The sequence below is a fragment of the Tiliqua scincoides genome, chromosome 13 (assembly GCF_035046505.1).
Source record: "Tiliqua scincoides isolate rTilSci1 chromosome 13, rTilSci1.hap2, whole genome shotgun sequence".
Classification (NCBI taxonomy): domain Eukaryota; kingdom Metazoa; phylum Chordata; class Lepidosauria; order Squamata; family Scincidae; genus Tiliqua; species Tiliqua scincoides.
The window spans coordinates 7,172,930-7,196,869 of NC_089833.1; the positions used below are offsets into that span (position 1 = coordinate 7,172,930).

General features: G+C 50.5%; 1 pseudogene; it reads left to right on the forward strand.

Annotated features, from left to right (window-relative positions):
• Positions 1-1,161: 1,161 nt before the first annotated feature.
• On the forward strand, positions 1,162-21,636 carry LOC136663638 (zinc finger protein 721-like; annotated as a pseudogene).
• Positions 21,637-23,940: the final 2,304 nt, after the last annotated feature.

Genomic DNA, 23,940 nt, shown 5'->3' on the forward strand with positions numbered 1-23,940 from the left:
TAGACAGGGAGTATGATATTGTAATTTATTCTGTATGGTCTGGTAATGTACAAGGTCCATCATGGGGCTAACAAAGTGCGCTCTCCCGCTGGAAGGAGACTCAGGAAGGAGCTGAGGCCTCTCTCAGGGGAAGACCTTCTGGGCCTCCTGTTGCTGAACGGGAGGGCTGAGCTTGTCTGCTGGTTTCTCATTACTCCACCTTTGCCTTCATGAAGGTGTCAGGAACCCGAACCTTTCATCCAATGGAGTGAGTGGGCTTTGTTTTGGAGAAGCCTCTTGTGTTTCTTTTGTATGATTTGCAACCATTTTCTTTATCTAGTTTTAAAGCACCTGCATTTAATACAAGCAAACAAACTGAAGCCTCTGCTGAGCTATGTTTCCATTTCAAGCAATGACATCTACACCAGCCACATTGAGCTCAGGGCTCCTCTTTGAGGCTGCACCCCTGTGCGAATTTTGCTGGGAGTAAGGGCTACTGAACATAATGAGACTTACATCTGAGTAGACATGCATAGGATTGTGCCTTTAGGCAACAGAGAAAAAAAAATGTGAGGTGAAACCTGGGTTCTAGAATTAAGCATTGGGAGCAGTTCAGGCCCAAATCCTCACCACCTTTCCAGCCCTGGCAAAGCTGTGCCAATATGACGTGTGCTTCATCCTGCAGCTGGGTGGCACTCATGGAGGCCTCCTCAGAGTAAGGGAACGCTTGTTTCCTTTCCTTGGAGCTGCAAGGCCCTTGTGTTGGTGCTGGAAAGTGGGTGAGGATTGTGTCCTCAGGAAGCACAGGCTGTTCTTCTTGCCACTTTTCAAGCAGACCAAGGCCCAGCACATCCTGAATGGTGAAGCATTCCGCAGGAAGCTGGAGAACTGGTGTCCCATGGTGAGAAAAGGACAGCTCAGCATGCCTGCCTCAGGCCGATGCCTGCTCTGTGGGACTTCCCTTGGAGACTGTTTGGAAAGGCTGGGGGGGAGGGGGGAGGGGCGGGGAAGCCCCCCTGCACCCCCTCTGCCCGGCAGGGCGCAGATCGCCCCCCTCCCCGCCCGGAGTGCCCGATCCGCGGCAGGCGGGGCTGCGCTGGCCCTGCCCGGGTCTTCCTCCCTCCCTGCCCGCCAGGCTCCTCCCCTCCCCCGCCTCGCTCGCTCGCTGTCCCCGCCCGGCAGCCCCTCTGCTCGGCCTTCCTCCCGGATCCGCGCGGCTGCAGGTGGACAAAGGCGCTCCGGAGCCAGGGGTCGGGCCGGTGAGGGGTCCTGCCTCTCCCCCGGGCTGGGGGGCTGCGGGAGGGGCTGCTCGGTGGGGGGAGGAAGGGTCTGGCGCTGGTAAGGGGGAGCCCGGCCAGTGGGAAGCTGGAGGCTTACCTGGGGGTGGAGGGGGCTGACGGAGGCGCCACTGGGCTGGGGTCGCCGGGGGGAGATTTCCCCTTGACCCCCCTCCCCCGGAGGCGCCAGGAAGTCTTTTCATTCCCGAGTCCTCTTTGGGGCCAGGGCCTTTTATATTTGGGTGGAGTGAAGACCGTTCCTTTGGGGTCCCCTCCGAAAGAGGGGAGAAAGAGGGTCGGGGTTGGGGGTTGATGGAGGCGCCCCTGGACTGTGTGGGTCCTGGGGGGGGATTTCCACTTGATCCCCCTCCCCAGGAGGTGAGTCCTCCTTAGGAGATGGAAGGACGGGAGGGGGGACCAAGCTTCTGTGGGGTGCACTCCCAAAGGGGAAGGGGCGGGGGGTGATGGGGTGGGGAGGTAGAAAAACTGGACGGGGAGGGTGGCAACTGCCAGAATAGTCTCTGGAGCCCTGGTCTACCAGGGTTCCCAGTGCACATGGTGTGGGCAGCTCCATATGGAAAACAAACTCTCTCTTTTAAATACAGAAAGTCATTGCAGAAAATGAGCCCCATCCTAGACCGAAAACGGTCCTGTGTGTACCCAAACCAAGTTCCGCAGCAGCTGTAGCCCCACAGCTTGAGCTCCTCTACACGCCTTCGTGGGAAGGGGATCCACAGGCCAAAGAGCAGCTGCAGCAGGCCAGGTTCCTCCCAGATCTGACCCTGTGTTAAGGAATGCCACCTATGCAATCCTCAGCCCCTTACAAATGGCTTGTGGCAGATGCCACCCTATACACCTATGTGTGGCAGCAAGTCTGGGTGACAGCATGGGCCATTCTCCAGCCCTGTCCAAACTGTAAGACTGGACTGTGGGCAGTGTTGATGGTGCTTCTGCGCATTCATTGCGTGTTCAACTGCTGACCTGATCTGATGAAACCAGCACTGTGAGTTCTGTCAAAAGGCAACCTGGAGAGTCTTATGAAGCATCTTCTCTCCCTGTTCTCTTTCTGATAGGTGTTGGAGGGACACTGGGAGGGTGCGCTGGCTCCTCTCTTCCTTGAGGTGGGGCAGAAGCAGCTTCTGTGCAGTCTGAGCAGGTAGAGGAGGGATGTGGGGAGGTGGGTCACTGAGGCCCTGAAAGAGTCTGTGAACTTGGTTAGCTCAGGAAATAGAGGCCAAAGGCAGGCTTCTGGGGTGACACTCCAGTCTGCCAATCTCATCAGTGTGAGCAGAGTTTGGAATGGTGAGCTGAAGACCAATTCGGGTACCTGTGAGAGCAAATGTCTTCATCTTCCAGGGTCTGGTGATGTTTGAGGAGTCGGTTGTGTCTTTCTCTGAGGAGGAGAGGACTCTTCTGGATCCTCACCAAAAGGCCTTGCACCTGGAAATCATGGAGGCGGGTGCAGGAGACGTGGCCTCACCAGGTAAGGCTCCCTTGCTTCCTGGGCTGATAGAACCCCCTTTGATCACTTCTGGCCCTGTTGCTCTGTTTCTGCCTCTCGCTGGCCAACGTAGTGTCCTCTTTTTCTGGCCTGCCAGGCTTTTATTTCTTAACAGCTTTGTGATTCTTGCCCCTAAAATAATTCACAAGGCACCCGATAGTGTTAAATAGTGTTAGAATTCACAAGGCACCCGACGGCCGTTAAGTAATGTTGGAAAATATCTCCACAGCAGACCGAGGATGCTGTTGTTCTGTGGCTAGGCTTTGGTACAGGGGCCGTGACACCAAAAGGGCCCACACCAGGCTCAGCTTCCTCAGGTAAATGTGGTCTCCCAGAGAGGAGAGTGGGCTGTGGTAGCTGGAAGTCACCTTGAGAAGGGAAGCCAGGACAGGGAGCCCCACGGCAGTGCCGGAAGGAAGTGAAGCCCCCACTCTTCTCGGCAGTGTTTTTTACAGTAGACGCAACCTGGGCACATGAGGAGGGAAGCAGTCTTGTGGAGAACTCCTGCATGAAAGCTCAGGGTGCATCCTGGTGATTCAGAAGTGAGAGGATGACTGTGAGAAAAGCCAAGGGGCACCACAGTTTCCTTGAAGGCTGCTCTGAAACCAAAGAGGAGGTTTAAACTGGAACTCCCGGAATTATCACACTCGCTCTTGTGCCACACAAGGGGGAATCTTAATGCTTATGGGGGTTGTGGATGCATGGGGCTGACCCAGCAAACCTCCTTGAGCAGGAGGAGCCAAGACAGATGGTGGGCTATGAAGGGAACCCTTCTTGTGCCCGAGAGGCAGTAGCCTTGAGGGGAGCTGGGCAAGGGAGTTGGGCTGCACTGTGTCCCATCAGGAGGGAGAGAGGAGCCGGGGGGGGGGGAACTTGGAGATGAGCAGACCAGGGAGGTTTCCCAATCAGCTGTACTGGGCTGCATTGTGGCTGCATTGGCAGTGAAAAGTTGAATAGGATTTGGCCTTGTCTCCTTGTGTTCTGCTACCAGGAAAATGTGCAGTTGTCTACCGGTTTGATGTGCCAAATGGGTGTGCCCTGAATGGGCTTTGAGATGTGCTGCAGGGACAGAGGATACTGAATGTAGCGGTGCAGGGCAAGTGGCTACTGGAGCCTCCTGTGGCAGGTCAGGTAAAAGATTCGGCCATCAAAAAAGCTGGAGGTGGTCACATTGCACCTCACAGCACAGCACACTTGGAAAAAGCAATTGTGAGCTACTTCTCCCCATCCTAACTTTCCTCTCCAAAAAGTGCACAGAAAGCAGCAAGGGGATTGGGTCCCTCCCTCCCCCTGGCCACTCTGCACCTCTAGGGTTGTTTTTCAGTTGGCTTGGAAGATCACACACAGTTTTGCAAGGGAAGACTGGTGGTCCTGGTCAGATCAGGGAAGGCAGTGTGTAGATAGAAAAGGGTTAGAACTTTATGGCTTGGTGTTTGCATCCATATAAACCTCTGGGCTAACTTGCAGACCTCTGAGTTACAATGTATGCATCAGCTTGTGTCACACTTGAGCGCCATCTACTGGCTGTCTATATACTGCTTTCTCTAGTTCCATGTTAATTTCTTCTCTCCCCCCCCCAGCTTCTCTGTACTCTCTTTTCCGCACATTTGTTTCACCCCTTTTTGTCTAATTAGACATCAACTGTTTCTCTTTGGACCTGGAGTCTGCCTGGTCCCTGCAACAGGAAGTAGAGCGGATTTTCTCATGTTTCCAAACTCTGCAGGCGCTACTGTGAGGGTGACTTTGAGAGAAACTCCTGAGGTTCAGTATTTTTTGAGGAGGGAGGTTCTGTCCAGGAAGCCCCTCTGGCTAGACTGATCTCCTGGGCTGGTGGCAGCAGTTTCATTCTAACAAGGCATTGCCCCATTCAAAGGTGTGTCCAAACAGGAGAGACGAGGAAGCAGTAAGGGAATGAGCATTCTGACCACTAGGCAATACTGCTCTGGTTCATCGTGCAGTTGCCGACCGCTTCCCTCTTGACCCTGATACTTCATCAGAACACTTTAAACTTGGATTGTTGAAAGAGTTGGCCTTCCTTTTCTGACTGTGCCTCTTACCAATTTTCTGTCTTCGTTCCTTCAGGTGACGGGGGGGAAACTGAGGAAGTGAGAGACAAACATGGAGCACTTGAAAAAGCCCAGCAGAAGGAGGGACGACAGAGGAGGACAGAAACAGGAGCAAAGGAGAAAGGGAAGTTTCAGTGTTTTCCATCTCAGCATCAATACTCCCTGGCATCACAGAGAACTCAAGCAGAGGAGAAGCCGTATGAATGCCCAGAGCATGGAAAGAGCTTCAGTCAGAGCAGTAACCTCAGTGTACATCAGAGAATTCACACAGGGGAGAAGTCCTATGATTGCTTGGAGTGTGGAAAGAGCTTCAGTCAGCAGAGAAACCTCAGTATACATCAGAGAATTCACACAGGGGAGAAGCCACACAAATGCTTGGAGTGTGGAAAGAGCTTCATTCAACAGGGACACCTTACTGCACATCAAGGAACTCACACAGGGGAGAAGCCATATAAATGCTTGGAGTGTGGAAAGAGCTTTAGTCACAATGGGCACTACACTTTGCATCAGAGGATTCACACAGGGGAGAAACCATATAAATGCTTGGAGTGTGGAAAGAGCTTCAGTCAGAGCGGAAACCTCACTAGACATCAACGAACTCACACAGGGGAAAAGCCCTATGAATGCTTGGAGTGTGGAAAGAGCTTCATTGGGGTCAAAAGCCTCACTGTACATCAGAGAATTCACACAGGGGAGAAGCCATATAAATGCTTGGAGTGTGGAAAGAGCTTCAGGCAGAGCGGAACCCTCACTATACATCAACGAACTCACACAGGGGAGAAGGCATATAAATGCTTGGAGTGTGGAAAGAGCTTCAGTACCAGCGGAAGCCTCACTATACATCAACGAACACATACAGGGCATAAGCCATATAAATGCTCAGAATGTGGAAAGAACTTCAGTGACAGTGGAAGCCTTACTGCCCATCAACGAACTCACACAGGGGAGAAGCCCTTTCAATGCTCAGAATGCGGAAAGAGCTTTACACAGAGCGGAGCTCTCAGTTCACATCAACGAATTCACACAGCAGTGAAGCCATATCAGTGCTTGGATTGTGGAAAGAACTTCAGAACCAGCAGCAGCCTTGCCTCTCATCAAGAAACTCACACACGGAAGAAGCCACACAAATGCTTGGAGTGTGGAAAGAGTTTTGGCTGGCAAAGTCAACTCACTTCGCATTGGAGAATTCACACAGGGGAGAGGCCCTTTAAATGCTTAGAATGTGGAAAGAGCTTTAGTCGGAGCGATCATCTCACTTCACATCAGAGCATTCACACAGGGAAGAAAGCATATCAGTGTTTGGAGTGTGGAAAGAGATTCAGTCAGAGAGGAAGTCTCAGACTGCATCAGAGAACTCACACTGGGGAGAAACCATATGAATGCTCAGAATGTGGAAAGAACTTCAGTCGGAGTGCAAGCCTGACTTTGCATAAGAAAATTCACACAGGGGAAAAGCCCTATCAATGCCCAGAGTGTGGAAAGAGTTTCAGTGACAGCAGGAGTCTCACTTCACATCAACGAATTCACACAGGCGAAACACCATATAAATGCTTGGACTGTGGAAAGAGCTTCAGTCAGAGAGGAAGCCTGACTTTACATCAGAGGTTTCACACAGGGGAGAAGCCATATAAATGCTTGGAGTGTGGAAAGAGCTTCAGTCAGAGAGGAGACCTGACTTTGCATCAGAGGATTCACACAGGGGAGAAGCCATATAAATGCTTGGAGTGTGGAAAGAGCTTTAGTCAGAGCCAACACCTGACTTTGCATCAGAGGATTCACACAGGGGAGAAGCCATATAAATGCTCAGTGTGTGGAAAGAACTTCAGCTCTGGCCATCACCTTACTATACATCAGAGAGTTCACACAGGGGAGAAGCCATATAAATGCTTGGAGTGTGGAAAGAGCTTCAGGTGGAGTGGATACCTCAATGTACATCAACGAACTCACTCAGGCGAAAAGCCATATCAATGCTTTAGGTGTGGAAAGAGCTTCAGAACCAGCGGAAGCCTTGCCTGTCATCAAGAAACTCACAAACAAGAGAAGGCACACAAATGCTCTGAGTGTGGAAAGAGCTTCAGTTTGCGAAATCAACTCACTTCGCATCAGAGAATCCACACAGAGGATAAACCATATGAATGCTTAGAGTGTGGAAAAAACTTTACTCAGAGCTCAAGTCTCACTAGACATCAACGAACTCACACAGGGGAGAAGCCCTATGGGAGCTCAGAGTGAGGAAGAGTTTCAGTCAACGTGGAAACCGCACGTCACACCAGCGGGCTGTCTGGGGAGAGAGGCCATGTACATTTTAGGAGTGTGGAGTTAATGGTGAGACAACATCTCCCCAGTGGTGGATTCAGGGGTCTGCATGGCCCCCCCAATCTGCCCCTCGCCAAATGAAGTTTTCCAGCAGCCACACAATGACAGTTGCCTATTTGGGGGTTTGCTGACTGCCCTCTGAGGAGTGGTGCACAGACGCTTTCCCTGGCCAGGGAGCTCTTCCTGCCCCATTCCTTCCTCTTATACCCCACCCCAGTGTGTTTGGCAGTGGGTTTGTGGTTGGGGCTGCTGAGGGCTCACTCTGAGGGAGCGGGAGAGATAGAGCGAGATTGCAAGTGGTCCTCTCATCCCCTGCATCTTTCCCTCCCTTCCGCTTGATTGTATCAGGCTAGTTGTGGGTGGATGGGGAATGAGGCCGGCCGCTGAGGAGGAAGGTTGCTGGGAGTTCCATGCAGGGTTGGCAACCTGGCCAACTTGCTGCCCTTGGCTTTTGCCGGCTGTGGCAGTGGCACGAGGTCTCGGCCGGGCTGTTAAGGAGGGAGGTTTCTGGGAACTCCATGGAGGCGAGCTGGGTGGGGAGGCTGCCCGCTGCCCTTGGCGTCTGTTCTCTGAAACCGCATCTGAATTAAGGCTACAATCCTCTCCACACCTTCCTGCGAGTACACCCCATTGACCTATAATGGGACTTACATCCCATGAGTAGACATGCAGAGAATTGGACTCTCCACACTGCCGTTCTCTCCACACCGACCTGGGAGTAATTATCACTTGTAATGTGACTTACTCCTGAGGAGACAAGCAAAGGCTTGGGCTCTTGGTCATAAATAAGTCATAAGTTGCATCACATGAGATTTTCCAAGAATCCTTCAAGCCTCGCACATTGGTGAGGTCCCAGAGAAACATCAGTTATCTCTCAGTAATATTTAGGAAGCTTTGCTGTGTCATCCACACTCATGAGATGTGCACAAAGGCAGGTGAGCTGTTCTACATGGTACTTGGAGGGTCTTGTGATACCCAGATTAGATCACACAGCATGCCCCCCAAAAGCTCCAGGTTGGACCCAAGGAGGTACCTGTAATGCACCTGCAAATTCACCCCCAGGAGAGGTGATGAGAACTCAAAGGAGATTCGGTCTGTGGTTCCCAATCTTTTTAGCGCTGGAACCCGCATTTATAAACGACTCTCTGTCAGGACTCACCTATGCTTACAGGACTTGAAAAAAAGAGATGTAGAAAGAAATATTATTAGCAGTTACCTTGCAAACTGCAGAAGCTGAGCTCTTTGCAGGGTAAATAGCAGCTGCACTATCCAATTTTTGAATAGCTTGAGACAATTAGTTATCTGATCTTTCCATCACTCTTTGGTGTCCCACCCAATATCAAAACACGACTCACCAGTGCATCCCAAACCAAAAGTTTGGGAACCACTGGATTGGATAAAACTCATGAAGGGTCTGTTTATTACAGGTTATTGGTCAGAATGGATAAATGAAACCTCTACCTTTGGCCTGGCCTCTGACACCAAGGTTTGGTGGATGGGTAGCCCTGGGCTCCTGCCTGAACTTGGAACCCAGATCTACCAGCTGGGTGGACCTGAGCTCCCATTCCAGCTAATGGCTCAAAGTTGAGGCATTAGCCCAGGTCTACCAGCTGGGTAGACCTGAGCTTCCACTTGAGAACCCAGATCTACCTACTGGGTAGACCTGGGCTCTCGATTTAACTTACAACCTCTGTAGTCAAGGTTTGCTGGGCGGGTAGACCTGGGCTCCCACCTGGACTTGTAGTCCTGATTTACCGACTGATTCCAGACAATGGCTCAAAGTCCAGGTGGGAGCCCAGGTCTACCCAGTTGGTAGTTCTTGGATCCAAATCCATGCAGGTGCCCAGGTCTACCCACCCAGTGAACCTTGGCAATGGAGACCATAATTTGAATCAGGAGCTCAGGTCTACCCACCTGCTTGACTTGGGCTCTGGAATTGGTAGTGATCGTGGCCCTCCCCCCTCCCAGCACAAACACTGGATCCGCCCCTTCATCTCCCTAGACATCAAAGTATCCGCAGTGGAGAAATCTTAGAACTGCATAGATTTTAGAATGAGCCTCAAGTATGTGACTCAATTATCAAAATTGAAGATTCTGAGCTGAGTGAGACCTCTGAAGAAACTTGGCTGTGTCCACCTGGATTGGGGGATGGGATGCCCTTCCACCAGGAGGAGCCCAAAGATGCAACTACCAGCCCTACCTGCAGGAGTGGGAGGGAATACTGTGGGGTATTCTTGTGATCCCCAGTTTAGATGGGGATGCGCCCCAAAAGCTGCAGTTTGGATAAAAGGAGGCACCTGTAATGCACCTGCAAATTCACTCTCAGGGGAGGTGATGGGTACCGGTGGCTTTAAAAAGAGATTTGGTTAGTGGTTTCCAAACTTTTTAGGTCTGGAACCCGCATTTGTAAACAACACTCTGTCAGGTCCCACCTAGGCTTGTTGGCATCCTTCAGTCTCGGAAGACTATGGTATCGCGCTCTGAATAGTGTTCTGGAACAGAGTGTCCTCTCCAGTGCGCGAAGCCTGGGTAATGTAGATATGGAGGATAGACTGTTTCCCATGCAGCAAATCCCCCCTCTCCACGTCGCTGAAATGGTCCAATGGAAAGGCAGAGGCCAATACGGTTGGTTCCAGCAATGTCGCAGGAGTTGCCAGAACGTGGCTGAGTTCAGCCATGAACTGCCTCAGGGACTCCGGCTCCGGATTTGGCCTCGAGGTTGACTCCTGAAGCCTTTTCCATAACTGGATGTAGCCACAAGGCAGTGGAGGTTTGGGATCAGAGTTTTCCTTCTCTCAGATGAGCTGCCTTCCCAGGCTGACAAGTCCCATCTACCCGGTGGCTGTTTAGTCGCCTCTTAACGACAAGTACAGCCAAACTGAGGGCCTATTCTTATCCCCAGCCCTCAGGGGAATGGCTTACAGGACAAGAAAAAAGGAGATCTAGAGAGAAATAATATTAGTAGTTATCTTGTATACTGCAGGAGCTGAGCTCTTTGCAGGGTAATTAGCAGCTACAGTATCCAATTGTTGAATAGCTTGAGGCAAGTCATTATCTGATATTTCCATCATGCTTTGGTGTCCCACACAAAATCAAGTCAGGACCCACCAGTGGGTCCCAACCCAAAAGTTTGGGAACCACTGGATTAGATAAAACTCATGAAGGGTCTGTTTATTAAAGGTTATTGGTCAAGATGGAGAAATGAGACTGGCCTGGCCTCTGACATCAAGGTTTGGTGGGTGGGTAGACCTGGGCTCCTACCTGGACTTGGACCCCATATCTACCAGCCGGGTAGACCTCTGTTTCCAGTCCAGCTAATGGCTCACAGTCAAGGCAGGAGTCCAGGTCTACCAGCTGGGTAGACCTAGGCTCCAGCCTGGGAATCCAGATCTACCTGCTGGGTAGACCTGGGCTCCCAATTTAACTTGCAGTTTCTGTGGCCAAGGTTTGGTGGTTGGGTAGACCTGGGCTTCCGCCTGTACTTGGAGCCGAGGTCTACCAGTTGGATAGACCTTGGGATCCATTCCAGCTGATGGATCAAAGTATAGCTGGGAGCCCTGGTCTTACCAACTGGGCTCCAAATCCATACGGGAGACCAGGTCTACCCATCTCAGTGAACCTTGGCCATGGAGGCCATAAGTTAAATCAGGAGCCCAGGTCTACCCACCTGTTTGACCTGGGCCCTGGGGTTGGTAGTGATTCTGCCCCTCCCCCAACAACACAACACAATGGACCCCTGCATCTTCCTAGACATCCGAGTATCCACAGTGGAGGAATTGTAGAACTGCTTAGATTTTGGATTCAGCCTCAAGCATAGGATACATTTCTTATTGCACTGATTTAGTTAGCATGGAATCCTGCAGTGGGTGAGCTGCAGCTGCAAAGTGTGACAGGTGTCCAGCTGAAGTGGCCTCCTTGCCTAGGCCACTGCTGTCCGTTCATGGAACCTCCTTCTGAGCTATAATGTTATCAGCAGTTTTCAGTTCTTATACTGTATACATTTTGTGTATTCATTGGCCTTAGTAAATGTTATTCTTTGGTTTTGTTTGGGCTCCACAAATGCTCATTAGATATCATCCCCTCCCCCCATGCTTGTCTAGAGGGTACATACATGGTCCATCATCAACAATAAAGTGAATGAGTGGACACATGGACAAGTTTTCCCAGAGCATCCCTGATCTCAAAGATGGGTTTTTCGTATTTATTTTAAATTTGGAATTAGAAGAATGTACTTTGTTAACCATGATCCAGTGGTGTCACTAGTGGCTGTGAAGGGTGTGGACCACACCAGGTGACGCACTTGGGGTCTGTGTGACTCCACTTCTTATGAAAATTGAAGCTCCTAATTCTGAGCACATTGGGAGTTCTGAAGGAACAAGGCTGAGTCCTTGAGAGGCAGGGCTTGGCTGGAGGATGAGATACCCTCCAAAGGGGAGGAGCACAAAGACTCAACTGCCAGCCCTGCCTGCAGGAGTGGGAGGGCATACCCATGGAGTCTAGAATGCCCCCTTCCTCCTTAGAGATTCTTAGTGCAGCATTTTGGAAACTGCAAAATGTAGATGCTGGAGTTATATATTCTTCAATGGGTATTTGAATACAGTATACAATGAAACAACTTGGTTTCTTTAACCAGAAAAGGAAAACACAACTGCCTTATGTAACAAAAAGTGGATATCTTTAACTCAAAGCTATCCAATGAGCCTGATTGTTCCAAGAGACAATGAGGTCTTGTTATGACACAGCAGGGAACCAGTCAGGTGTTCGAATGAGTCAGCTCTCATTTCCATAGAGCTAATACTAGAACTCTTATTCAGTTGTGTGTCATCAAGTTGACCAGTGTTTTTTTGTTGGTGACTGATTTGTAGGGTGACCTGTACTTTTATAAACAAATAAATTTAATGGGGGTTACACCAACCCTAGTGATGCCACTGCTTTAAGGCTGGGGGTATGATATTGTGATTTATTCTGTATGGCTGGTAGAGGGTGAGGTCCATCATGGGGTAAGACAATGAGCTCTTGCACCAGGCAACCCAAATCTTGGGGACTCCTCTGGGATGATCCTTTTCCAATACAGATTCTACTTGTGTGATCTGAAGTGGACAGGAATCCAGTGAGAGGATTGACAAAGTGGTGTGGCTCCGATCAGAGAGCAGAGGGAAGTGAATGGGGCTGGGAGCACTTTTGAATGGGGGGAGCTCAGCAGGAAGCTGGAGAACTGGTGTCCCAGGGTGGGAAAAACAATTGCTCAGCATGTCTGCGGCAGGCCAATGCCTGCTCTGTGGAACTGCCCTTGGAGACTCGGGAGACCCCACCCTGGCAGTGCAGGCCAGGCCAGACTCGGACCAGCGTCACTTCCTAGAGACTTTCTGAGCCACGTGGACTGCTGTGTCTTCACAGGGGCAGTTGCTCTGCATCTCTGGCAGGGGAGTCCCTGCGGGACCCGGGGCTGTCCTCGTGGGCACCCCTTTCCCTGGAGCCTCGGAACTCAGGGGGGCTGCCCCCTCCCTCCCTCCCGATGAGGGGGCCCCGACCCCGCAGGGACTCGCAGCGGGCGCCAGCCTCGTACAAAGCGAAGGGCGGGGGGGGGCGGCTCAGCTGGAGGGGTCTGGATGGGGCATCCTGGGAAACCTGCTGGAGGGGGGATGAGGAGGGGAGGGGAGAAGAAGCCCCCTTTGTCCGGCAGGGCGCAGATCGCCCCCTCCGGCGCCCGGAGTGCCCGCTCCATGCCAGGCGGGGCTGCCCTGGCCGGGTCTTCCTTCCTCCCTGCCCGGCAGGCTCCTCCTCTGCCTCGCAGCTTCCCAGCCCGCCCCCCGCCCGGCCCCGCCTCCGCTCGGCCTCCCTCCGGGATCGGATCGCGGGGCGCAGCTGGACAAAGGGACGGGGCGCTCCGGAGCAGGTGGCTAAGGCCGGTGAGGGGCTGCATGGGGGGGAGGGTACGGCGCTGTGAAGGGGGGATCTCGGCTAGTGGGAGGCAGAACCACCTGGTTGGGGGGGGGGCTGATGGAAGTGCCCCTGGACTAGGGGGGCGATGGGGGGGGGAGATTTCGTCTTTATCCCCCTCCCCTGGAGGAGCCATAAGAACAGCCCCACTGGATCAGGCCATAGGCCCACCTAGTCCAGCTTCCTGCATCTCACAGCGGCCCACCAAATGCCCCAGGGAGCACACCAGGTAACAAGAGACCTCATCCTGGTGCCCTCCCTTGCATCTGGCATTCTGACATAGCCCATTTCTAAAATCAGGAGGTTGCGCATACACATCATGTCTTGCAACCCGTAATGGATTTTTCCTCCAGAACAGGTGTGCCCAAGCCCTGGCCCTGGGGCCACTTGTGGCCCTGGAGGCCTCTCAATGCGGCCCTCAGGGAGATCCCAGTCTCCAAAGAGCCTCTGGCCCTCCGGAGATTTGTTGGAGCCCACACTGGCCCGACGCAACGTGAGGGTGAGCTGTGGGATGAGGGCTCCCTCCACTGCCTGCTGTTTCACGTCTGTGATGCAGCAGTGGCAGCAAAGGAAAGGTCAGCCTTGCTTTTTGCAAGGCCTTTTATAGGCCTTGAGCTATTGCAAGACCTTCATTCATCCATACAAGTTCATCTTTAACATTCATTTATGTAAACTTATATACATTTATTCCAATTTTAAATGTAAATTAATTCTTTATTTTTGCCCGGCCCCCAACACAGTGTCAGAGAAACGATGTGGCCCTCCTGCCAAAAACTTTGGACACCCCTGCTACAGAAACTTGTCCAATCCCCTTTTAAAGGCATCCAGGCCAGACGCCATCACCACATCCTGTGGCAAGGAGTTCCACAGACCGACCACACGCTGAGTAAAGAAACATTTTCTTTTGTCTGTCCTAACCCTCCCAAGAGTCAATTTTAGTGAATGTTCCCTGGTTGTGGTGTTATGTGAGAGTGTAAAGAGCATCTCTCTATCCAATCTGTCCACCCCCTGCATAATTTTGTATGTCTCAATCATGTCCCCCCTCAGGCACCTCTTTTCTAGGCTGAAGAGGCCCAAACGCCATAGCCTTTCCTCATAAGGAAGGTGATCCAGCCCAGTAATCATCTTAGTCGCTCTCTTTTGCACCTTTTCCATTTCCACTATGTCCTTTTTGAGATGAGGCAACCAGAACTAGACACAATACTCCAGGTGTGGCCTTACCATTGGTTTGTACAACTGCATTATAATATTAGCTGTTTTGTTCTCAATACCTTTTCTAATGATCCCAAACATAGAACTGGCCTTCTTTACTGCCGCCGCACACTAAGTCAACACTTTTATCGACCTGTCCACCACCACCCCAAGATATCTCTCCTGATCTGTCACAGACAGCTCAGAACCCATCAGCCTTTATGTGAAGTTTTGATTTTTTGCCCCAATGTGCATGACTTTACACTTACTGACATTGAAGCGCATCTGCCATTTTGCTGCCCATTCTGCCAGTCTGGAGATATCCTTCTGGAGCTCCTCACAATTGGTGTCGTCTGCAAACTTAGCCACCTCACTGCTCACCCCTGTCTCCAGGTCATTTATGAAGAGGTTGAAAAGCATCCAGGACAGATCCTTGGGGCACACCGCTTTTCACCTCTCTCCATTGTGAAAATTGCCCATTGACACCCACTCTCTGTTTCCTGGTCTTCAACCAGGTCTCAGTCCAGGAGAGGACCTGTCCTCTAATTCCCTGACTGTGGAGATTTTTCAGTAGCCTTTGGTGAGGGACCATGTCGAACGCCTTCTGAAAGTCCAGATATATAATGTCCACGGGTTCTCCCACATCCACATGCCTGTTGACCTTTTCAAAGAATTCTATCAGGTTTGTGAGGCAAGACTTACCCTTACAGAAGCTGTAGCAGTGATTCTTTGGGAGCAACCAAAACCCAGGGGTCAGGTTGCTGGATTTAGGTGCAGGAGCAGAAGCAAATGAATGGTCAGACAGAAAATCAAGAGACAGCAGACAGATAGAGGGTTGAGAATGCAGAGAGAGACAAGCAAGCTAGCAAGCTTGTACGAGCTTTCTCACTGCCTTTTATTGAACATTGCAACATCAGTTACATTCCGTTCCTAGATAGTGTGCCGCATTAGAATCTCATACAGGGGCTTAGAACAATGGGTGCTTCTTCACAGAGTGCTGTATCAGCTATTGTCACACTTCGGCCTGAGAACAAGCACCCCTTTCGGTTTGCCGTAACAAGGGGGGGGGTTGCCCGTTGCCATGTCATCAAGGCTTTCTGTGTGCTTCTGCTTAAACAGCACTAAAACACCACAGAAGCCATGCCGATTCTCCCTCAGCAAGGCCTGTTCGTCTATGTGTTTTGAGATCCTATCTTTGATGAGGCATTCCACCATCTTGCCCGGTATGGATGTTAGGCTGACCGGCCTATAGTTTCCCGGGTCCCCCCTCTTTCCCTTTTTAAAGGTAGGCGTGACATTTGCTATCCTCCAATCTTCTGGCACCGTGGCCGTTTTGAGGGACAAGTTGCATATTTTAGTCAAGAGCCAGAAAGTCCTTTCCATTCCTGAGTCCTCCTTGGGGGCTGGAAGGACTGGGGTCTCCTGCCAGGGCCTTTTATCTGGGTGGTGGGGTGAGGACCGAGTTCCTTTGGGGTCTCTTTCCAAAGGGGGAGGGGAGAATCAGGGCCGGGGAGGGGGGTGATGAGGGTGGGAAGCAATGAAATAGGACAGGGGGAGGGTGGCAACTGCTGCAATAGTCCTTGGAGCCCAGGTCTACCGGGCTTCTCAGTGCTGAGCCGGGTCTCCCTGTCACCCGGTGCGGCCGCTCAATACCATAATATGGAAGAACAAACAGCCTCCTCTCTAGAATCTTTTAAGTACAGAAAGTGATTGCAGAAAACGAGCCCTATCCTATTGACGCTCCCCCTAGACTGGAAAGTGTCCTGTGCGTTCCCAAACCAGCATCCACAGCCTCTGCAGCCCCACAGCTGGGTCCCTGAGCTCCCATGAAGGGAGGCAGGTCCACGAGCCAAAGAGCAGCTGCAGCTGGCCAGGTTCCTCCCAGATCTGACACTGTGTTAAGGAATGTCACCTATGCAGTCCTCAGCCTGGTGCTTATGGCTTGTGGCAGCCTCCGCCGAGGACCCCTGGAAGCACCCCAAGCATCCCATGCGTGGCAACCAGTCTGGGTGAGATCGGAAAATGGGAGACCCCAGGAAATTTCTGGGCACCCTCCTTTGGCCCCTGACTCCCTTTTTGGCCTGCGCTAGATAAAAAAACCTCCCCTGCACATCCCACACACCTCCAGCCCTTTCCAAACTGTCAGCCTGTGGACTTTGGACAGTGTTCATGATGCTCCTGTGCGCACATTGAGTGTTCAACTGCTGACCTGATCTGATGAAACCAGCACTTTAAGCTCTGTCTAAAGCAGGGATATCCAAAGTTTTTGGCAGGAGGGCCACATTGTCTCTCTGACCAGGGGAAAAAAAGAATTAATTTACATTTAAAATCTGAATAAATTTACTTAAGTTTACATAAATGAATATATTAAAGATGAACTTATGTGAGCAAATGAAGGTCTTGAAATAGCTCAATGCCTATAAAAAGGCCTTGCACAAAGCAAGGCTGGCCTCTCCTTTGCTGCCGCTGCTGCATCACAGATGTGAAAGAGCAAGCAGTGGAGGGAGCTCTCATCCCACAGCTCACACAAGAGGTCAAACAGTCACCCTAACACTGAGAGAAGTTGCTTTGGGCCAGTGCTGGCTTCAACAAATCTCCGGAGGGCCAAAGGCTCATTGGAGACTGGGGTCTCCCCGAGGGCCGCATTGAGAGGCTTTGAGGGCCACAAGTGGCCCCAGGGCCGGGGTTTGGGCACCCCTGGTATAAAGGCAACATGGAGAGCCCCATGATGCAGCTTCCCCCCTTTTCCCTTTCTCATAGGTATTGAAGTGACACTGACAGGGTGTGCCAGATCCTGTCTTCCTTGCAGTGGGGCAGCAGCAGCTTCTGTGCAGCCTGCTCAGGTAGGGGAGGGTTGAGGGGAGGAGGGTCACTGAGGCCCTGAAAGAGTCTGTCTGTCTGTTTGTCTGTCTGATTTTCCTGTATGGATTCGACTCTTAAGCAAGACATGGTCTGTAGTTGCAAAGAGACCTTTTAGCCGGGGGGGGGCGGGGGGAGTCCAAAGAGTGCTGTCCAAAGAGTGGGGAGGTGTGCTCTCATATTCAACAGTTTTTTAGGCCTGCCATCAGTAGACACACAGGGGAGGAAAAATGGCTTCTGCCTGACCTGGGTGTGCCTCGAATCCAAACGGCATCTGGGATACCTCACAACTGGGGCTTAGGGAAGGAGACTCCTGGCTGGAACGGTTCCAGAGCTCCACCACTTTATAATGGCAGAACTATCAAGTGCCCCCTGATTACAAGTCAGGGGAAGGTTTGCCCTGGGACAGCATTAATTCCTGCTGCGGTACTACCACGGGGCCAGGCCGTGCGCAGGATCCATGTCTTGTCTCGGCACGTGACCTCTGGGAACTTGGTTAGCTCAGAGGATGAAGGCAGGCTTCTGTGAGCAGAGTTAGGAGTGGTGAGTTGAAGGCCGGTTCAGTTACCTGTGAGATGAAATTTTCTTCTTCTTCTTCGAGGGTGTGGTGATGTTTGAGGAGTCGGTTGTGTCTTTCTCCGAGGTGGAGTGGGCTCTTCCGGATCCAGACCAAAAGGCCTTGCACCAGGAAGTCCTGGAGGCGAGTGAGGGGGACGTGTCCTTGCCAGGTAAGGCTCCCTCTTTTGCTGGGTTGATAGAGCCCCCTGAAAAGAGTCCCTTTTGATCACTTCTGGCCCTGTTGCTCTGTTTCTGCCTCTCTTGCTGGCCAACGCAGTGCCCTCTTTTCTGGCCTGCCAGGCTTTTATTTCTACTTTTGTGTTTGTTTCCTGCCTCCAAATTAGCAGAATCCACAAGGCACTGAACTGCCTTAAACAGTGCTACAAAATATCCCTACAGTGGACCGAGGTTACTGTTGCTTTGTGGCTACACTTTGGTACGGGGCCGTGACACCAAAAGGGCCCAGACTAGGCTCACCTTCCTCAGTTAAATGTGGTCTCCCAGAGAGGAGAGTGGGCTGTGAAGAAAGCTCAAGTGTAGTAACAGAAAGTCACGTTGAGAAGGGAGGCCAGGAAAGGGAGCCCCATGGCAGTCCTGGAAGGAAGTGAAGCCCCTACTCTTCCCGTCAGTGCTCTTTAGAGTAGACACAACGTGGGCACATGAAGAGGGGAGCAGTCTTGTGGAGAACTCCTGCATGAAAGTTGAGGGTGCATCCTGGTGATTCCACAGCAAGAGGATGACTGTATGAAAAGCTGAAGGGCACCAAAGTTTCCTTGAGGGCTGCTCTGAAACCAAAGAGGAGGTTCAGCCTGAAACTCCTGGAATTATCACACTCAGTCTTCTGCCACACAAGGGGGAATCTTAATGCTTGTGGGGGCTGTGGATGCATGGGACTGACCCAGCAAACCTCCCTGAGCAGGAGAGGAGCACCAAGATAGGAGGTGGGCTATGAAGCAAGCCCTTACCCTGCAAGAGAGGAAGTAGCACTGAGGGGAGCCGGACTGCACTGTGTTCCATCAGAAGGAAGAGAGGAGGCGGCGGCACTTGGAGACCAGCAAATCAGGAAGGTTTGCTCATCTCCAATTGCCAACCAGCTGTGCTGGCATCAGCAAGTCAGTAAAACCAAAGACAAAGACAAGACAAGATGCTTCATGAGGCTCTCCATGAAGAGCTGTCAGTGCTGGTTTCATCAGATCAGCTCAGCAGTTGAACACTCAATGCATGTGCGGAAGCACCATGAAGTCCAGAGTCCACAAGCTTACAGAAAAGTGCACAAAAGACAGCAAGGGGATTGAGCCTCTCCCTCCCGCACCTTGGCCAATCTGCTCCTGGAAGATTGCAAACATTTTTGCATGGGAAGACTGGTGGTCCCAGTAAGATTAGAGAAGGCACTGTGTAGATTAAAAAAACACTTAGAATTTTATGTCTTGGTGTTTGCATCCATATAACCCTCCCAGCTAACTTACAGAGCTCTGAGTTAACATAAATGCAACAGCTTGTGTTGCAGTTTAGCTCCTTCTACTGGCAGGCTGTATATTGCATTCTCTGATTCCATTTTAATTTCTTCTCCCACCCCCCCACCCCCAAAGTTCTCTCTACTCTTTTTTTCCACACATTTGGTTCACCAAGTTTTTGCTAATTAGACATTTAATCAACTGTTTCTGTTTGGACCCAGAATCTGCCTGGTCCTTGGTACAGGAAGTAGAGTGGATTGTCTCCAAACTCTGCAGGTGCTGCTGTGAGAGTGACTTTGAGTGGGAATGCAGAGGTTCAATATTTTTCGGGGACGGAGGTTCTGCCCAGAAAGCCCCCTGGCTAGACAGATATCCTGGGCTGGTGGCAGCAGTTTCATTCTACCAAGGCATTGCCCCATTCAGCTGTGTGTCCAAACAGAAGGAAGCAGGAAGGGAATGAGCATTCTGACCGCTAGGCACTACTGCCCTGGTTCAGCTTGTGGTTGACAACTTCCTCCCTCATGACCCTGATAGTTCATCAAAACATTTTAACTGGGATTGTTGAAAGAGTTGGCCTTCCTTTTCTGACTGTGCCTCTTACCAATTTTCTGTCTTTGTTTCTTCAGTTGATGGGGGGGAAACTGAGGAAGTGAGAGACAAACACAGAGTTTTGGAAAGAGCCCAACGGAAGGAGGGAAGACAGAGAAGGACAGAAATGGGAGGAAAAGAGAAAGGTTTCATTCTATGTAGAAGCTTTGCTGGACAGCAGAGAATTCAAGCAGAGGAGAAGCCGTACAAATGCTTGGAGTGCGGAAAGAGCTTCAGTACAAGTCGAACCCTCACTATACATCAACGAACGCACACAGGGGAGAAGCCATTTGAATGCTTGGAGTGTGGAAAGAACTTCATTGACAGTGGAAGCCTCACAATACATCAGAGAATTCACACAGGGGAGAAGCCCTTTGAATGCTCAGAGTGTGGAAAGAGCTTCAGTCAGAGCGCAAACCTCACTACACATCAACGAACTCACACAGGGGAGAAGCCATTTGAATGCTTGGAGTGTGGAAAGAACTTCAGTCATAGCGCAAGCCTCGCTACACATCAAAGAACTCACACAGGGGAGAAGCCATTTGAATGCTCGGAGTGTGGAAAGAGCTTCAGTCAGAGCGCAAACCTCACTAAACATCAACGAACGCACACAGGGGAGAAGCCCTATGAATGCTTGGAGTGTGGAAAGAACTTCAGTCAGAGCACAAGCCTCACTACACATCAACGAACTCACAGAGGGGAGAAGCCCTTTGAATGCTTGGAGTGTGGAAAGAACTTCAGTCATAGCGCAAGCCTCACTACACATCAAAGAATTCACACAGGGGAGAAGCCATTTAAATGCTTGGAGTGTGGAAAGAGCTTCAGTCAGATGGGACATCTCTGTCTACATCAACGAACTCACACAGGGGAGAAGCCATTTGAATGCTTGGAGTGTGGAAAGAGCTTTAGTGTCAGTAAAAGCCTCACTTTGCATCAGAGAATTCACACCGGAGATAAGCCATATAAATGCTCTGAATGTGGAAAGAACTTCAGTCAGAGTGCACACCTCAGTGTACATCAACGAACTCACACAGGGGAGAAGCCGTTTGAATGCATGGAGTGTGGAAAGAGCTTCAGTCAGAATGCAAACCTCACTGCACATCAACGAACTCACACAGGGGAGAAACCATTTGAGTGCTTGGAGTGTGGAAAGAGCTTCAATCAGAGCAGAAACCTCACTACACATCAACAAACTCACACAGGGGAGAAGCCCTTTGAATGCTTGGAGTGTGGAAAGAGCTTCAGTCAGAGCGCAAGCCTCACTAAACATCAACGAACTCACACAGGGGAGAAGCCATTTGAATGCTTGGAGTGTGGGAAGAACTGCACTACCAGCGGAGCCCTCATCGTACATCAGAGAACTCACACAGGGGAGAAGCCATATAAATGCTGTGAGTGTGGAAAGAGCTTCAGTGACAGTACATCCCTTACTAAACATCAACGAACTCACACTGGGGAGAAGCCCTATGAATGTATGGAGTGTGGAAAGAACTTCAGTCAAAAAATGAATCTTACTATGCATCAGAGAACCCACACAGAGGAGAAGCCATATCAATGCTCACAGTGTGGAAAGAACTTCCGTCAACTTGGAAACCTCACGTCGCATCAACGAATCCACACAGGAGAGAAGCCCTATGAATGCTCGGAGTGTGGGAAGAGTTTCAGTCGTAAAGTAAATCTCAGGATACATCAACGAATTCACACAGGTGAAAAGCCATATATATGTTTGGAGTGTGGAAAGAGCTTCAGTCAGAGCACAAACTTTTATAGGCATCAGCGAACTCAGGGGAAAACAGGGCACAGGGGAAAAGCCATATAAATGCCCCGATTGTGGAAAGAACTTCAGTCAGAGCGGAAGCCTCACTACACATCACATTACTTTACATCAGAGAATTGACACGAGAGAAGCCCTACGAGTGCTCAGAATGTGGACTCTGTGTGTGGAGTTTCAGTCAACGTGGAAAAGTTGACTGAAAAAGTCCCATGTTTTGGCAGGCCTTGCTATTTTTAATAATAAAATGAAAATTAATACAATCAAATAACTACTGGTCCCCTGTCCCAATAGGGCTCACAATCTAAAAAGATTCAAAAGAACAGCAGCAGGCAGCCACTAGAAAAGACACTGCTGGTGTGAGGAGGGCCAGTTACTCTCCCCCTGCTAACTAAAAGAGGAGCACCCACTTGAAAAAGTGCCTCTTACTCAGTTAGCAGGGGTACTTTGTTAACCATGATCCAGTGGTGTCACTAGTGGCTGTGAAGGGCGTGGACCACACCAGGTGACGCACTTGGGGGTCTGTGTGGCACTACAGCTTATCAAAATTGAGGATTCCTTGTGAGAATTCTGAAGAAACATGGCTGTGTCCACTTGAGGCAGGGCTGGACCGGGGCATGGGATGTCCTTCAACAGATAGGAGCGCAAAGCCCTGCCTACCAGAGTGGGAGTGCATACCCATGGAGTCTAGAATGCCCCCTTCCTCCTTCCAGAGAATCTTGGTGCAGCATTTTGGAATAATTCCATCATGTTATATGTCAGAGTGCGCAGATTAGAAAGAAAATGCCAGCACTCCAGGTCACTGGTCCTCATGGTTCAAATAAGATACAGAAACAGTAGCTCCCATTACCAAGTCTATTTACATATATAGACACACACAAGCAAAAAGTCCATCGCAGTCTCTTAGCAGTGCAGTCCAACATGGTACAGACAGAAGGAAGAAGAAAACAACCCCCAGAATCTAGCTCCTGGTCCTCCACCTTTATATTTCATTTAGCCAATCAGATTTTACAGCAACGCAATGTATTAGCTTTTGATGACTCAGCATGACTTTGCACTTTCAGCTTAATTACAGGCACCTGGTCAGGTTGACCTGTAGAGCACTTTGTCCTGTTCTGTTCAGGCTTGTAAATTCATATCCTGACATTACATACTCATCAGGGGGTACTTGAATGTGTAATGCAATTAAATGAACAGCATTGAAATATCTACATTGTATCAAAAGTTACAGTCAAATAACCAAAAAGAAAACCACAAAAAAGCCAATTTCTTTAACTCAAAACTGACCAATGAGATTGATTGTTCCAAGAGCCAACCAGGTGTTGTTGTGACACAGGAGGGAACCAATCAGGTGCTGTTATGAGTTCTCATTTTCTTGTAGGAGGGAATACTAGAACTCTTATTCAGTTGTGTGAGTGACATCAGGTTGGCCTCTGTTTTTTTGGTTGCTGACTGATTTATTGGCTGACCTGTACTGCTATAAACAAATACATTTAACGGGGGTTACGGCAACCCTATTGATGCCACTGCATTAAGGTTGGGGTATGATATTGCAATTTATTCAGTATGGTCTGGTACAGTACAAGGTCCATCATGGGGCTAACACAGTGCACTCTGGCACTGGGCCTCAGAAATCCTAGGGACTCCTCTGAGATGATCATTTTCCAATACGGGTTCTACTTGTGTGATTTTTGAATTTGCCTACTGATCTCTGCCAGAGGAGCCAAGATACAGCCAGGGGACATGCCTGACCTGAAGTGGACAGGAAGCCAGTGAAAGGACTGACAAAGTTGTGAGTGGTGTGGCTCTGATCAGAGAGAAGAGGGAAGGGAATGGGGCTGGCAGCACTGCTGAATGGGGGGGGGGGACTGGGCCAAGGCGGGTCAACTTTGTCAGGATATGGAAGCAGAATTTCCAGGCCTGAACAAGAACAGGGTCCGAAGCGCAGTAAATCTGTAGTCAAGTTGAAAGTGCAGAGTCATCAAACACTGATGCAATGCAATGCAATGATGTAATGTGAAACCTGATTGGCTAACAAAAGTATAAAGTTCCTGGTTGTCCCTACTACTGTTGGCTGTTCCCTTCTTCACTCTGTTCTGTGCCCCTCTAACTGAGCTGCATTGCTGTAAGGCTGCTGTGGACTTTTTTGCTGCTGTATATACATGTGAATTGACTTGGTGGTGGAAACTACTGCATGGACAAATGACCTGGAGTGCTGGAATTCCTTTCTTATCTGTGCACTCTGGCAAACCTCAGATGAGAGAGAGAGAGAGAGAAGGTTGAAGCAGTCAATGGGAGATTGACTGTGACACTGAGTGTTTGCACGGGACGGCAGGGTGGAGTTGGATCCTTGCAGTCTCCTGGAGGAGTAAAGTGGTTGAACATGGGGCCTGAAGGAGAGAGATGAGTCACCACCAGCGCTTCATGCAGGGGCTTTCTG